The sequence below is a fragment of the Schistocerca cancellata genome, chromosome 1 (genome assembly GCF_023864275.1).
Source record: "Schistocerca cancellata isolate TAMUIC-IGC-003103 chromosome 1, iqSchCanc2.1, whole genome shotgun sequence".
NCBI lineage: Eukaryota > Metazoa > Arthropoda > Insecta > Orthoptera > Acrididae > Schistocerca > Schistocerca cancellata.
This window is the reverse complement of record NC_064626.1, coordinates 1,191,405,707-1,191,420,356: the sequence shown is the minus strand read 5'-3', so window position 1 is coordinate 1,191,420,356 and position 14,650 is coordinate 1,191,405,707. Positions and strand designations below refer to the sequence as shown.

Below are 14,650 nucleotides of genomic sequence, written 5' to 3'. Positions count from 1 at the left end.
TTCTCTTGTTAATTTCATTGCTCAGTGTCACCATGCGGCATCCAGTCTGGCATGATGGGTGGGGTCCACAAAGTATGTGTGAAGATTATAGTTACATGCGTAAGCAGCCCCAACAGCCCAGCGGCACCAAGAAAGTTCTCTTATCGGTGGGCAGTCAAGGCGTGCCGTCTGTCAGCCTACACCATGTACAGCGGTCATAGCAGCCACTTTCATCGTCCAAATCCAAACAAGCAACTAAAAATATTACCATGACAATTTGTGCTGTTCGGTGTAAAAAAGGAGACTACCATACACGACTTACCAGTATAACAATGAGCTGTTACTTTGAGACTACGCACGGTTAGTGAAGACACAGGGAAAGGCAGTGAGGGAAGTCAAATTGTGTTTGAAATCTGAATCTGTTTCGACGATCTTCCACCGTGACCCAATTGGAGCGAAGGGTAACCAATTAGGCTAGGTATCGGTGAATAAGATTTTCTGAAATAAGAGGCCATTTTGTACATTACTGTTATTTAAAGGCAAATGCCCCGGGTGAGCATCGATCTCATGACCTTAAGAAAAAGACGTACACGCTGTCTACTCCACCTGCGAAGCATGTGTTACAAACAGAGCCGGTGAGAGAACGTTTTTGCACATGATTACTTATCATTTGGAGCCTTCCTCCTACCTCCGTTCTCCCTCTTCCACTTTCAAGCGTGTCAGTTTTGCTACTAATTGCACAAATCTTTCACTTAGGTGGCGCTTATTCCTTTAACCTCTTCTGATCACCAACGTAAATTACTCCATAGAAACTAATACTACAAACCTCACTACTTAGTACAATCACTGTGCTGCCTACCATTACACAAAGCCATCACCTTACATTAAACTATGGCGCACATAGCGGGCAACTGCTGCTATAGGCTTTTTTATTATGTGTGATATGTTACAATATAGCATCACCGGTCTTTTGCGGTCGAACTGTGTTGGTGAGGCAGTATATTTATCCACAGGGCAGTGACGTTGCGTCACTGCAATACACTTTGGAGGTGTGGCGGTGGGACTTTGAGTCCCGTACCACCCTCCAACGGTGACAGTACTACATCAGTCGGTCAGAAAAATTTAACCTGACATGGGCAGGTAGGGTGGGAAAGTATTGAACATAGAATGGGGGGCTAGCCGCTCCAAAGGATACATCCGTGGCGGGCGTGCCAGGCCTATCGTTAGCCACGGTCGGAATCCGATTCCTCTAGGATGGTTAGGGGAACCAGATGTCGGTGCTAGCGGCGTGAAAGTGTGGTCCCAATGTGGCGTAACCCGTGGACAGTGTCCCGCAGGGCATCTACTTTCTCGTAGAGCCGCCGCGCGTAGTTGCGTATGGTCGTCTTGAGGAGGACGATATCCGATTCCTCGTCGAGAGTCACAATTCTCGTAAGTGGCGGGGCGTGCAGGCTCCACCTGAGAACTTTGCTCTGCAGGCGCTGAAACGTCCGCATAGTCATGGCGTGTGGTGGCCAACGTCATGCGATAGGCAATGGCGTGGGGCGCGGTACAGTGCTACGTGTTGCTTATTTGGAGTAATGAATACGAACTTCAGTCAAACCCGTTTTAATACAACTCCATGATTAGAAGACAAACAACATTTAAAGCATTTACAAAACATTAACTCCGTGGGCAATGTCAAACCGTGTTTTCTTAACTCTTCGGGTAGTCGGCATTGTACGTGACCCCGATGGGTCATAACTAAATGATTTATTAATTAATACCGAATGAACATTCACTGAGAAGCAAATTAAACTACCGGGTGGTTATAATTAAACTATCCCTATTTAACACTTTACAATGTGGAAACTAATTACCGTACGAGGACCAAACTTAGTACCATTACTGCTACAAAAGGGGCTCAATATGGCGCCCATCAGAGTCCAGAAGAGTCAAAGCGTACGATTGCATTCTACACAGCAGAACGAAGCATGTCCGTAGGTATGCTGGCTACCTCTCTTGATATGCTGCGCTTCAGATTAGCAATACATATGTGAATGTTACCCTGGTAAACCGTGTCCTTCAAGTAGCCCCACAACCAGAAATCACAGGGAGTCAGATCAGATGATCGTGAGGGCCGAACATTTTGAAACGATCGGCTGATAATTCGATCGTTTCGAAATGTGTTTCGGAGAAGCAGATGTAGATTACGAGTGATGTTTTGAGGGGCCCCATCTTGCAGGAAACTTGAGTTCAATGCGTCTGCCTCCTGTAAGGCAGGTATGACATGCTGGCGAAGCATATCGCAGTAACGCTGGCCAGTCGCACTGCACGTTTTGGTCCTTGAGCGCCAACGTTTCCAAAAAAAGAATGGACCATTTATGAACGTACCTGTGAAGCCACGTTCACCATACAGAGGAACTTCATGCACAGTGACTGGAGGCGAAGCTCCCCACACTCGGCAGTTCAGTGTTTTCATATCACTCGTCAGAGAAAAATGGGCTTCGTCTGTCCACAAGATGTTCCAGGGCCAGCCCTCGTCAACTTCAATCTTTACGAGAAAGTGGAGAGCCAAGTCAACACGTCGTTGTGCGTCTTATGGTGCAAGCTGCTGTACGATATGGATATTCTACGGATACCATTTGAGAATGGTTCGAAGCACCTTCCATACGGTAGACTACGTCATGTTAAACTGTCATGACGCAGCACGCGCACTGCCGGACGATCGGGAACTGCGCACAGCGTTGTTTGCCATAGCAGCAGCGATTTCATCAGCCACAACCGGTCGTCTGCCTCTTCCAGGAGGGACGACCGCTTCTCCAGCTCATTCGAACTGCTACATCATGCTCCGCACAACAGGTGGAAGAAGAGAACCCTTCCCTTTTCTCAGGTAAGGGTAGGCGTATCAAGTTTCGTGCGGCGTGTTTGAAACCTACCTTATGTTCTCGCATAAGTATCTGTCAATATTTCTGACTGTGAAATAGAATGAAAAAATGACAAAATAAAGATTTCAAAACTTATTACAAATGAGCTTTATCACAATCGGCACTAACACCTTCTAGAAAACTGCTACCACATCTCCAAGTAGTTAGCGACGAATTAAGAGAACATCAGAATGTGTTTACAACAGCCACAAGGCCTGGAAAGCTCAGTTTCTGGACAGTTTTGTGGGTCTTGCGTAAAAACTGAGCCGTTAGCTTGCATTATTGACTCGTGAGGTGGGCAAAACGATGCCCCCTTACACAATGGGCTACTTGTCGATGACAATACCGACATGTGCACTAAAAGTAATTCCGCCAGATTGTATCGTTTTGTAAAGCCTGCAGCGTATACTTTTACAGACAGTAAAATTAAAGCATTAAGAAAGCATTAAAAATGGACTACTCTCATCTCACTGCAAATGGAAATCACTTAGAAGCGATGGAATTTTAGATACGCAGCTTGATCTGCAATCAATGGCAGGCCCCAGTTTTCCAAAATATGCTTAGATATGCGTGGCTAACTGCGAAATTATAGCCACATCCCGAGGTTGTTTTACTAATGATATTAACTCCAAAAGATGTGACTAGTTACATATCTTTGAAAGTTGCTCGTGGTGCGCCAAATTTTTATGCTTCACATGTTTTTGTGAATACGCTGGTTCTTTTTAAGCACTTAAGACGAGTGTTTTCGTACCTCTCAATGACTAAGCTCGATTAATTTAGTATAGGCCTAATATGTTTTCGCTGCTTTCAATTCTCTGCCGTAATACCAATGCCTAGAGGAAGTATCCCAATACCAATGGCTAGAGGAAGTATCTGCCTATCTTGCACTTTATTTTTAAATATCTTAGTGCCTAGTAATTGGCTCGCGTAGACTGTATGGTCTGCACAATTTTGTTTTTCCTTAGTCGAATTTATGATGTTCATAAATTGCACCAGCTTCTAAACTTATCACGCTAATTAAAGCTATAGAAGATCCTTTCCGAATGTACTTCTGACCATAAAGCGATTCTGGTAGCTGGATTCCAAGATCTTTTTTATCTCTATGGAATATTCCTTCTGCTCTTGGGGGAACATAGAAAAATTAATAACTTGAATACAACGTATTAATGTTCCACAATAATATTTATTACTTCGTGCTGAACCGGTCTTCGGCTTCGTAGTCCATCTTCAGATGATGTTGAACAGATAGTCCACACAGCTTCAGCGAGAATTCATAACTGACATTTTATGCTTATATCGATACGAAACCTGCCTTTTGCGTTCTTGTAGTAATAATTTGATAGCAACTTTCCTCCCACAAGACGTTACTTTGAATCTAACCGAGAAGGCAAAATACCCATTTTCATAGATTTAGCTTTAAAATTTTTGAATAAAATGAAATTCTTACTTAGAAATTTTCATCTCCTTTCATCTCCTATTGCAACCCCATCCCCTCAGGTGTTGACTTTCCAAAAAGTGTGAAAAACGAACTTTTTTTCTAACAAACCAAATACAAATTTCCACAGATTTAGCTTTGAAAATGCTTTCATAATGACAATTTTTTAAAACTTTTCATCCCCTATTTAACTCCATTATGAGATTAGATTTCCAAGAACACTGGAACACGTATTTTTTAAATTTCCATCCGAGAAGACAAATACCAATTTTCATAGTTGCAGCTTTAAAAATGCTGTAGTTTTTTTAATGATTTATTTTCAAAATCTTTCACCCACTATTTTACCCTCAGATTGAATTTCTAAAAATGCTGCAAACCGTATTTTTTTATTTCTGTGGGAAACCAAATACCAGTTTTCGTAGTTCTAGTTTCGAAATTCTCCTAACAACGACATATTTTGAGAAACCTTTCATCCTCTATTTCACACCCTTTTGGGTGGAACTTTGAAAATCCCTTCTTAAATGACGCTTCAATATAAGATAAACTCTGCAAATTTCAAATATGTGTCCTTAGTAGGTTTTTTTTGGCTGGGAGATGAGTCAAAGAGTCGGAACATTGCCTTTTATATGTAGAGATTTTTAAGTGCCCTTTCTGATCAGAAAATCCGAACTCTTGCCAGTTCACGGTAGTGCTTGAGTATGTAAGGTACGTTTAGTTTTTGGACGAATTTCGGTTCTGCGTTGGTGACGGCGCACAGGGGTTTTCCGTTAACGGGATGGACACGCTAAAAGAAATTGTAGAAGCGCCCAATGGCACAGCTCTGTGTGGCCTACGTGACTTAGGTCGTGCGCCGATGTGGAAACGGACACATCCGCCAAATTTAAAGGCGGGGCGTTTCATTGGTCCTTCCGATTCCTTGGGAGAAGCTACAAGAAGCGCCTGGTAGCTTTCTCTCGGCATAAGGGCGCCAAATAAGTTGCATTCGCACGCGCTCTTCTCAGAATCTGGTTGGCTGGTACCGTCGCGCAGAAAAGCATGAGAGTATTGGTTGGTGTGGACTGCGGAAAAACGCGGGCAAAGTGCCGTGTTGGTCGCTGTGGTGAAGTGAGATAGCTTTGGGGACGCGTGGAGGAGAGTTGTTAGCCTTGAGTAATTATAAAGTTCGGTCAGACTGCGTCGGAAATAAAATTATGAAAAATAATTTAATTGCCGTTTATAGTCAGATAAAAGCTGGGAGTAACTGGGAGTTACTTCAGTGCTGAGGTTCTCAGATAAACTTTAGGGTGCTGCACACAATAGATTAATGTCGGTTACAGTAGAGGAGTGATTGAAGACCACAGAGGTTCCTGCCGTCCGAAGCTGTTCCGGCCAGCACGCTGAAATGGTAAGAAACAACTAATTGTAACCATGGTTAGCGATGAGTTTTAGACTCCTGAGTAATTGATAACTTCATCAGTATTTTCATCTTTCCTCCTCTGGATTAACTATGTGACGAATTAGAATCGTTTCAGTTCGTGTGAGTGACCGGTTTGTTCTTTCCAAATTACTTTGAGCCGAAATGTATCTTTTATTAACTAGCGAATCTTTAATTAGCAGAAATTTGGCTTGCCTCCCTCTGTTTCGTACATGCTCTGTAGCTTCCATTGCTAAAGTATCGGTATTCGCTTTTGTTTCTCATTGTTTCATTTAATGGAGCAAGTCTCGTACCTGCATGGTTAACATCCCCTCCAATGTTTCCGCTTCCTTAGTGTACAGAGCACACTCCACGCTGATCTTCCCATTCAGCTGCGAATATATACGGGACAACTAGTCTAATTACGTTCCCATTCCTTTAACGTCAAATTCGTTGTCAACTGGACCAATTTTATACTTTGCAATATTGCTTTAAAATTACGAGTTTCCAAGTCCCAGTTTTAGTTGGTAGTACCAATCAGAAAGGTACCAACTGCCTGTGTAGGGCTGGATTAAAATCGCCCTGTTACGAGTCGGGCTTAAATGCTTTATTTTCTGTGGATAGAACTCGGTACGGCCATTGAACTTAGGGACGGCGAACGATTTAGAATTATAACAGAACAGAGATTGAGACATCTGATGAGGGAAGACACTGATATACTCCTATAATCTAGAAACGATCGTGTTAACTCTGGTCAATAATACCCCCCCCTCCCCTCCCCCCAGACCAGACGTAAGAAAACAAGTACCTTTCAGCATAAAAGTAAAATACAGAGCAAAAACTGATCTAAAATTATGTATTTAAGTTTCAATTACTGCTAATTATACCACATTTAAAGTGATACAGTCCAATACGATTTGAAATTATCAAAAATATTACTGTAACATTTCTCCAACAAAAGAAAAACAGACTATTTGGACATGGAGCGTGAAATTTCGGAACTATCATCTCAATCACTGCGATACCAACTCTCCTTTTCGTTACGCGAGTGGACTGATGAAGTCGTAAAGAAACTCTGATCCTCATTTCTTTAGAAACTATTCAGTATTCGCACCTGAACCAAAATAAGTTTTCGTCTGTCGTCATCATCCTTTCACCATACCAAGTGTCAACGATACCGAAGAGCGACATTCGTCGGGTTCCTCTTGTTCGCTTTAACACACGAACAAAATGACATTCATAAACAGTTTATTGAAAACTTTTATTCGTAAAATAGGTGCAATAACAAGAATTTTACTTTCATGACATCACGTTCATTGGCTTCGCCGACAGCCAAATTAACAGTCCAGCCTAACCTAGACTGGCAGCTCTATTAATCAGTGTCACCACAGCGTAAAAAATAATATAAATATCACTTCTGTATTGCACACATCTTCACACCTCATGGGTCAAAGCTGACGTCCTTTATCGGTAAGTTCCCACTATACTGTACCGAAAAAGCCAGCTCCCCCGCACTCCCACCCAATTTAAGGTACTACACGATATCTTCGTTTCATCACTTCCTTGATAATGACCACAAATATTTGCCATCAGGTACGTACTGAAGAGGTGTAATTTACCTCAAGTTCCTACAATCCTCTCCCCAAACCAGAAGTGTTTACTCGAAGTGAGTTTTAAGTGCTCTACTGCACTCTGTGGAATAACTTGCCCAGAGATCGTAGTTGAGTACTTTTCCCCGTTTCAAAAACAGAAATGGAAGTAATTGTAACTCAGATTCCTTTTTCACTTGGTTCCCATACACCACAATTTACAGTGCCAAATCTTGAGTCAGATTTGTCTTTACCTCTTTTCTCGTCTTCGCCATTTTTCCCTCCCATCTTTTACGTTTACTTTGCAAAACGTATGGTCCGGTGTAACCTTCGGTTTTAAATGTGTCCAGATTTAACAGATAAATTAACCAAAAATTAACTTGCACCTAATACCAGCGTCTGGACTAGTGTTTTAAGTATTTGACAAATTAACGTCGTACTTCTGCTTTTAGATACTCCATCTTGCAAAAAGAAGGCGACAGTTATCACGATGGGAAGACAGCTGTCATTTGTGACAAACACTGTACTAAGATTGCTGCAAATATTTTTCCCGAGACGGGTGAGGATATCTGTTACTTAGCAATTAAATAACAAAGGGAAAAACGGATGGAATGTTTAGAAACAATCACCGACAAAAAGAGTGCTTGCTAATTTCGCCTACCACAGAAGATCGTGGTCATGGCTTGTACATGAGGTTCTGATGACACTGTCTAAGTGCTAGTGTACACAACTAGTCAGATCCAGTCCAAGCAATGTACACGAAACTCTTCACAAGTACGATTACTCTTCGTGAATAAACTAACAGGTCATCGCAGCACTCTCCCTTTTAGGTGACGTTAGTGTTTCATCGATATTTTATCAACTTAAGAGTCATATGCACGTTAGGAAGAAGAATGTACTTTGAAACTTAAGCTAATAGCTTCCTTCTCTCCCTCCCTCCCCCCTCCCCCTTTGGGAACACAGTTGATTGTACGAGTCGGCAGAAGAACGAACTACCCCTGAACTTCGAAAGGATTAATCTGATTACGTATATTGCGTTTTCCATACGTTTCGGGTGGAGGAATTGTCTATTATATAATCTTTTTTGCCTTAGTGCAGTTTTATGTTCTCGTCTTCGAATATAACCGACAGGTGACTTGCAATAACTGAAAATGACGCTCTCGTGGAAATAGCACTCTCTTCAGCCGGCCACCCACTTCGGCGGCGGTCAGTTAGAGAAGCAAGGCACTCACCCTGCAGGCTGCCCTGGCGCTGCGTGGTAAGAGAGATGGGCCGCGGAGATAGCCGGAGCGCGGTGCTGGGTCGCAGCGACTGATAGACAACTCGTGGTAGCGCAGCCGCTGGCGGTAGGTACGGGTCCGTGACGTCACAGGCGCGCAGGCCGAGGGGGCGTGCACCGCGGAGCGGACCTTCCGCAACGGCCGGCCGCGTATCTCAGGCGCAGAGCGCGGCGTCACCCGCCACTCCGTGACGTCGCGGCTGCAGAGCGGGGCATCGCGGGCTAGCGCCGCGCTCCACGTGTGTCGCAAGCTTACACCATAGATAAAGGCTCCCGACACAGGCACCAACAAACCGACCGACCGACTTGCTTAGGCGCTTTGGCCAACCGACCGACAAAGTCTTCTTGTCGGAATGTCGGTCGTGAATAGAACTACCCTACCGCCGACCCCCTCTCTCCCCCCCCCCCCCTCAACCACCCCCTCCCAAGCCCGCAAAGTTAACCGATCTGCACCAACCACTTCGCTGAATAAATTGTGCGGTGTGTAGCGCTGTCGTGGCAACCGTCCGACAATAGTTCGTCTTTTGTCACGACGCGCGGGATTAAACGCTGTTCTGATATACAAGACAGAGTGCCAGGTGGACGAAATTTTAATGACAGACTGTCTGGGGAAATTTAAACATTAAAGTTTTTATGGGACACTTCGCGCCAGGTGTATAGGAATGCAAAAAATGAAGCACTTGTTTCTTTTTTAACGAGTCCATAATAGTTGCAAATGGCACATTCAGAGAGTACATCTACATCGCAAATCACGCTTTAGTGCCTGGCAGAGGGTTCATCGAACCACTTTCACAACAATTCTCTACTATTCCACTCTCGAACAGCGCGCGGAAAAAATTAATACCTATATCTCCCTGTGCGAGATCTGATTTCCCTTATTTTATTCTGATGATCGTTCCTCCCTATATAGTTCGGCGTCAAAGAAAATCTCGCATTCGGAGGAGAAATTTGGTGATTGAAATTTCGTGAGAAAATTCCACCGCAACAAAAAATGCCCTGCGCTTAATGATGTCCACCCTAAACCCAGTATCACGTCAGTGACACACTCTTCCCTACTTCGCGATAATGCGCAACGTCCTGCTCTTCTTTGAACTTTCTCGATGCACTCCGTTAATCCTATCTGGTAAGGATCCCACACCGCCCAGAAATACTCCAAAGAAGTTCTGCCAATAAAACGCAGTCTTAGGTTTGCCTTCCCTGCAACATTTTCTAAGTGTGAAAGGTACACAGGGTGTTTCAAGAAGAATGACCTGATTTTGGGCGGTAATAATTACGAAACATGTGAGTTGTTTGAATGGATGTGGCTTACAGATTCACAAAATCGTGGCAGCACTCACAGCGCCGCCCTGTTGTTGTGATTTATTTGTCGTAAGTTCTTTGCGTTTGTGTTCTACGGATTCCACTTGGTTTTACACAGAAACAGAAGCTGAGGTAAGCCCCCCTCAGCTGTTGTAGAGGTATCAAGGCTAAAAAACGCAGAGAGATAGTTGTGGGCAAAGAAGCGGCCAATGGAAAGAAAGAAAGTCACCCACTCTCTGTTCCGGCGATTGGTCGGTCGGTCGGCCGATAAATTGGTGTGTGTGGGCGGCCTCAGCATAAACCATGCGTGACGTCACTGGACTGAAATCAACGTCTGAGTCACGTTACCAAGGGGCAACAGGGCTACTTCTGGAATACTATTCAATTTCAGTTACGGCTTCTTTATTACAGTGGTGCAGAGTATGATTGCACGGAAAGATATATAAAGGAAGTAGTATTACCTATCATAGGTAAAGTTGTTTTAAAAATACAAAAGGATTCGTGAAAACATTTTTCGAGTATATCTACAGACTGAAGCAAATGAGTGATTTCTGTACCAAGCAGATACGACTGGTCTTCTTTTTGAGGGTATTTATTTGTGTCTAAATACAACGAGGTGAATGATAAGGGTAATTATACTGCACATCCATCTTGTAAAAATACTTAACTAACCGACAGTCAGGGATCTGCAGATCACGCGACGACTTTAGAGACTACCACCAGCAGATTCTGTTCTGTACAGTTTCCATACAGTCACCTGTAAACCCTAGTCGTTGCAGGTCTTCCCCTAGTCCATCCTCCCATCTTGTTCATGGTCCTATCTGGGGCACTTCCCTCTGGAATTCCTACATTCCTACCAGCGGCACTTTCGGAATATCTTCTGTCATCCTCGCAACATGTCCAGCCCATTGTAATCGGTTAACCTTCGCTTTTGCCCAAAAATCTTCCTCTTTATCTTTCTCTCAAACATTATCAGCTTTTCTTAAAACAAAAAAATGGTTCAAATGGCTCTAAGCGCTATGGGACTTAACATCTGAGGTCATCAGTCCCTTAGACTTAGAACTACTTAAACCTAACTAACCCAAGGACATTACACACATCCATGCCCGAGGCAGGATTCGAACTTGCGAGTGTAGCAGCCGCGTGGTTCCGGACTGTAGCGCCTAGAACTGCTCGGCCACCGCGGCTGGTCAGCTTTTCTCTAGCGCTCTTGGTGGTACTTAGCGTTTCTATGCAATTACAGTATTATATGCCTTGAGTTATATTTATTTCGAGGTTACCTATCAACTCATGATTTGTTTTAGGCTGTTACATGATCTGGAAGTATTAACAGTTTGTTAGTTTACTTCTAGCTGAACATTATTGCATCGTTTGCAGTACGATCCCAAGTATTTAAAGTTTCCAACTATCTTCAACTTCATCTCTCCCAACTGTAATCCCCAGCTACATTGTGGTTCCTCCTTCTACTTAGTTCCATCACTTCTGTCTTTTCTGGGTTTATTCTCAAGCTCATCTTCGCTACACTACTGTTAAGGTCCTCTACTGTTTGTATCATTTCTTTTCTTGAATCTGTTAGGTGTCATATCATATGCATATGCTAGCATCTATTCAGATCGACGCCCTTTCCTACGCTTTCCATCTCGTTTACAAATTTTTCATGGAAAAGGTTAAATAATATGGGTGACAATGCTTCACCTTATCGTACCCCAGTTCTTATCTCCAAATCTTTTGACATTACTCCTTGATATCTTACTTTAGCTTTCCTCTCTGTTATATAGCCTCTTATCAAGTTGACTAATTTCTGAAGTACAATCGATTTCTCACGTAAGCTTTATTTCCCAATATTCATTCTGTATACACACTGCAGCCCCAAATTAGTGTTGGTATTACCAAGCGTAATTTTTACGTTATTGCTGATATTTGATTTATGGACATAAGGTCGTGGTCCAGGGCATAATTCTCCGCCCAACGTCTCTTCTTCTACTGCTGGAGACGTCACCAGAAACCCGGAGACATCATCAGTGACCTTAACGGCTCAGAGGTTGTTACAGACTCAAAAAAGCTCAGCAAGCCGAACTGTTTATACGTATCCATGCAACGGTCTACAGCGACGGACGAGTGTAAATGACAAGTATATGATGCAGTAGAAGATGATAGCTAGTTACAGCATGAAATTATTATTATGACGGAACTTTTGCCCTTGTTATTCTTTGATTTTTCTTTGTTGTTTGTTGGTTGATCCCGGTGCTAAAGTGCGAAAAGATTAGTTACCTGTTTCTTTCGTTCGCTATTATTATTCTCGCTAAAGGTCGGTTTGTGACGTCATCAGACTGCTGTCGTAAGATTGTGGTGTCGCGTCGACGTATGCTATGGAACTTATAGTGGGGAAGAATCGGTCGCCTTTGCACAATCTAATATGAACGCCCCTAAGGTATTTTGGGTCATCATCCCTGCGGTTTTGAAAACACCGTTAAATTTCACAACGATCCAATATACTCATAATTAACAGGATCGAAGGTAATTGGCAACTGCGCATTTTTCACCTCATGTATGGGGTACGCAAACGCGTATTTTCCTGGAAATCGAGAAAAGAAACTTTTACAGCTGCCGCTGTCTCTGTAAGGCGCTGTTGGCATAGCGACCAAGGCAGCTGGGTAGCAGACAACCTGCGTTCGACTCTCAAATGCATTCTGCAGTTATTTTTTTATTTGTATTCTTTTCTGTATCGAAATTGGTAGGAACAAGGAGGTTAGTTAGGTAATCAATAACGAATAATAACAAGACCAAATCAATTTCTCAAATTGCTTGGAGAAGTAAAGAATTAAAATTTTAAGCCTTGTTGAACGAAAACAATTCTGAGCAGTACCGCTGCGAATTCTTAACAAGGGACCGCAGGCAGCCGAATGAGCGATGCTTCTTTACAACGAGACGTGCTACAGAACTTTATTTGGAGGATTCAAAATCGCAATTTGCTTCTGAAACCCATCGGGAAATGCATAACAACGCGGATGCAACAACGATTTATTATCAAATTTCAGCACCAAATTTCAGGCGTGTCATCGTTTGCGTGGTATGCACTGAATGAATATTTTTCGTTGTAAACTAAGACTGGTTTTCGACAAATTTTCGGAAGGAACGATTTGGTTGCATGAGAGCTGCATTCATTATATGTTCTTGGTGCCGCGAGTGTATTTCCTTGGAATGTCATGTGACAAGTACCATCCATATAGCTGATAGAATGAAGGTGTAGACATGTAACATAGTTAGTGAAAGAGCCATTCTAAGGCAGCATCGATTAAAATTTCAATTCTTTACCAACCCAAGCTGTTTGACAACTTTATTTGCCTATCTTGTTATTGTCGCTTATTAACTACCATATAAAACAGCCTTTTTCGAGACGAAAATAATATAACCAAAAGAAACTGTAGGACACATTTGGAAATCGAACAGAGGTTCTGTCCACCCCAGTCAAATGCCCTGGTCGCTACACCAGCGGCGCTTTCGTCTACCTTGTGGTCAGTCGTAGAAGTTTTGTAAGGCGGTCATGTCATTTTGATTTTTGTATGTTATCGATGTGCACCTCAGAGAGAGAGGGAGAGAGAGAGAGAGAGAGAGCAAGTTACGTTACTGTGAAACAACTCTTGGTCTTGTCGGGGCACAGTCATTGGCTCTGCGCAGTCTGACACATTCTTAGCTGAAGCGCGGTAGGTGATGGACGTATTCCGTAGTGCTGTGTTGACCTGTAATTGTATCTGTAAGCTGAAGAAAGATTTGTTGTATAGGACTGCAAGGATGAATATTATGTACACTATGCGATCAAAAGTATCCGGACACCCCCAAAAACATACGCTTTTCATATTAGGTGCATTGTGCTGCCACCTACTTCCAGGTACTCTATATCAGCGACCTCAGTAGTTATCAGACATAGTGAGAGAGCAGAATGGGTCGCTTCGCGAACATCATGGACTTAGAACGTGGTCAGGTGATTGGGGGTCATTTGTGTCCCTAGGTCCACTGTTTCCGAAGTGATAGTGAAGTGGAAACGTGAAGGGACACTTACAGCACAAAAGCGTACAGGCCGACCTCGTCTGCTGACTGACAAGAGACCGCCGACAGTTGAAAGGGTCGTAATGTCTAATATGCAGACATATATCCACATCATCACACAGGAATTCAAAACTGCATCAGAATCCACTGTAGGTACTATGGCAGTTAGGCGGAAGATGAGAAAACTTGGATTTCATGGTCGAGTGGCTACTCATAAGCCACACATCACGCCAGTAAATGCCAAACCACGCCTCGCTTGGTGTAAGGAGCGTAAAATTTATACGATTGAACAGTGGAAAAACGTTGTGTGGAGTGACGAATCAAGGTACACAATGTGGCGATCCGATGGCGGGGTGTGGGTATGGTGAATGCCCGGTGAACGTCATCTGCTAGCGTGTGTAGTACTAACAGTAAAATTCGGAGGCGGTGGTGTTATGGTGTGGTCGTGGTTTTCATGGAGGGGGCTTGCACCCCTTGTTGTTTTGCGTGGCACTATCACAGCACAGGCCTACATTGATGTTTGGCTCTGAGCACTATGGGACTTAACAGCTGTGGTCATCAGTCCCCTAGAACTTAGAACTACTTAAACCTAACTAACCTAAGGACATCACACACATCCATGCCCGAGGCAGGATTCGAACCTGCGACCGTAGCAGTCACACGGTTCCGGACTGCGCGCCTAGAACCGCGAGACCACCGCGGCCGGCATTGATGTTTTAAGCA

General features: G+C 43.4%; 1 protein-coding gene across 2 annotated transcripts in view; it reads right to left on the bottom strand.

The window, feature by feature from the left end:
• The window catches only part of LOC126094448 (scoloptoxin SSD14-like), a 572,643-nt gene that overhangs the window by 365,213 nt on the left and 192,780 nt on the right, over positions 1-14,650 (bottom strand). The window contains exon 1 of one of the 2 annotated variants that reach the window (XM_049908849.1): positions 8,535-8,601. The exons of the other annotated variant lie outside the window; for it this stretch is intronic. The gene's annotated coding sequence lies outside the window, so the exon portion shown is untranslated. Of the gene's footprint in view, positions 1-8,534; positions 8,602-14,650 lie in introns of those variants that run through there. 2 annotated transcript variants of the gene reach the window in all.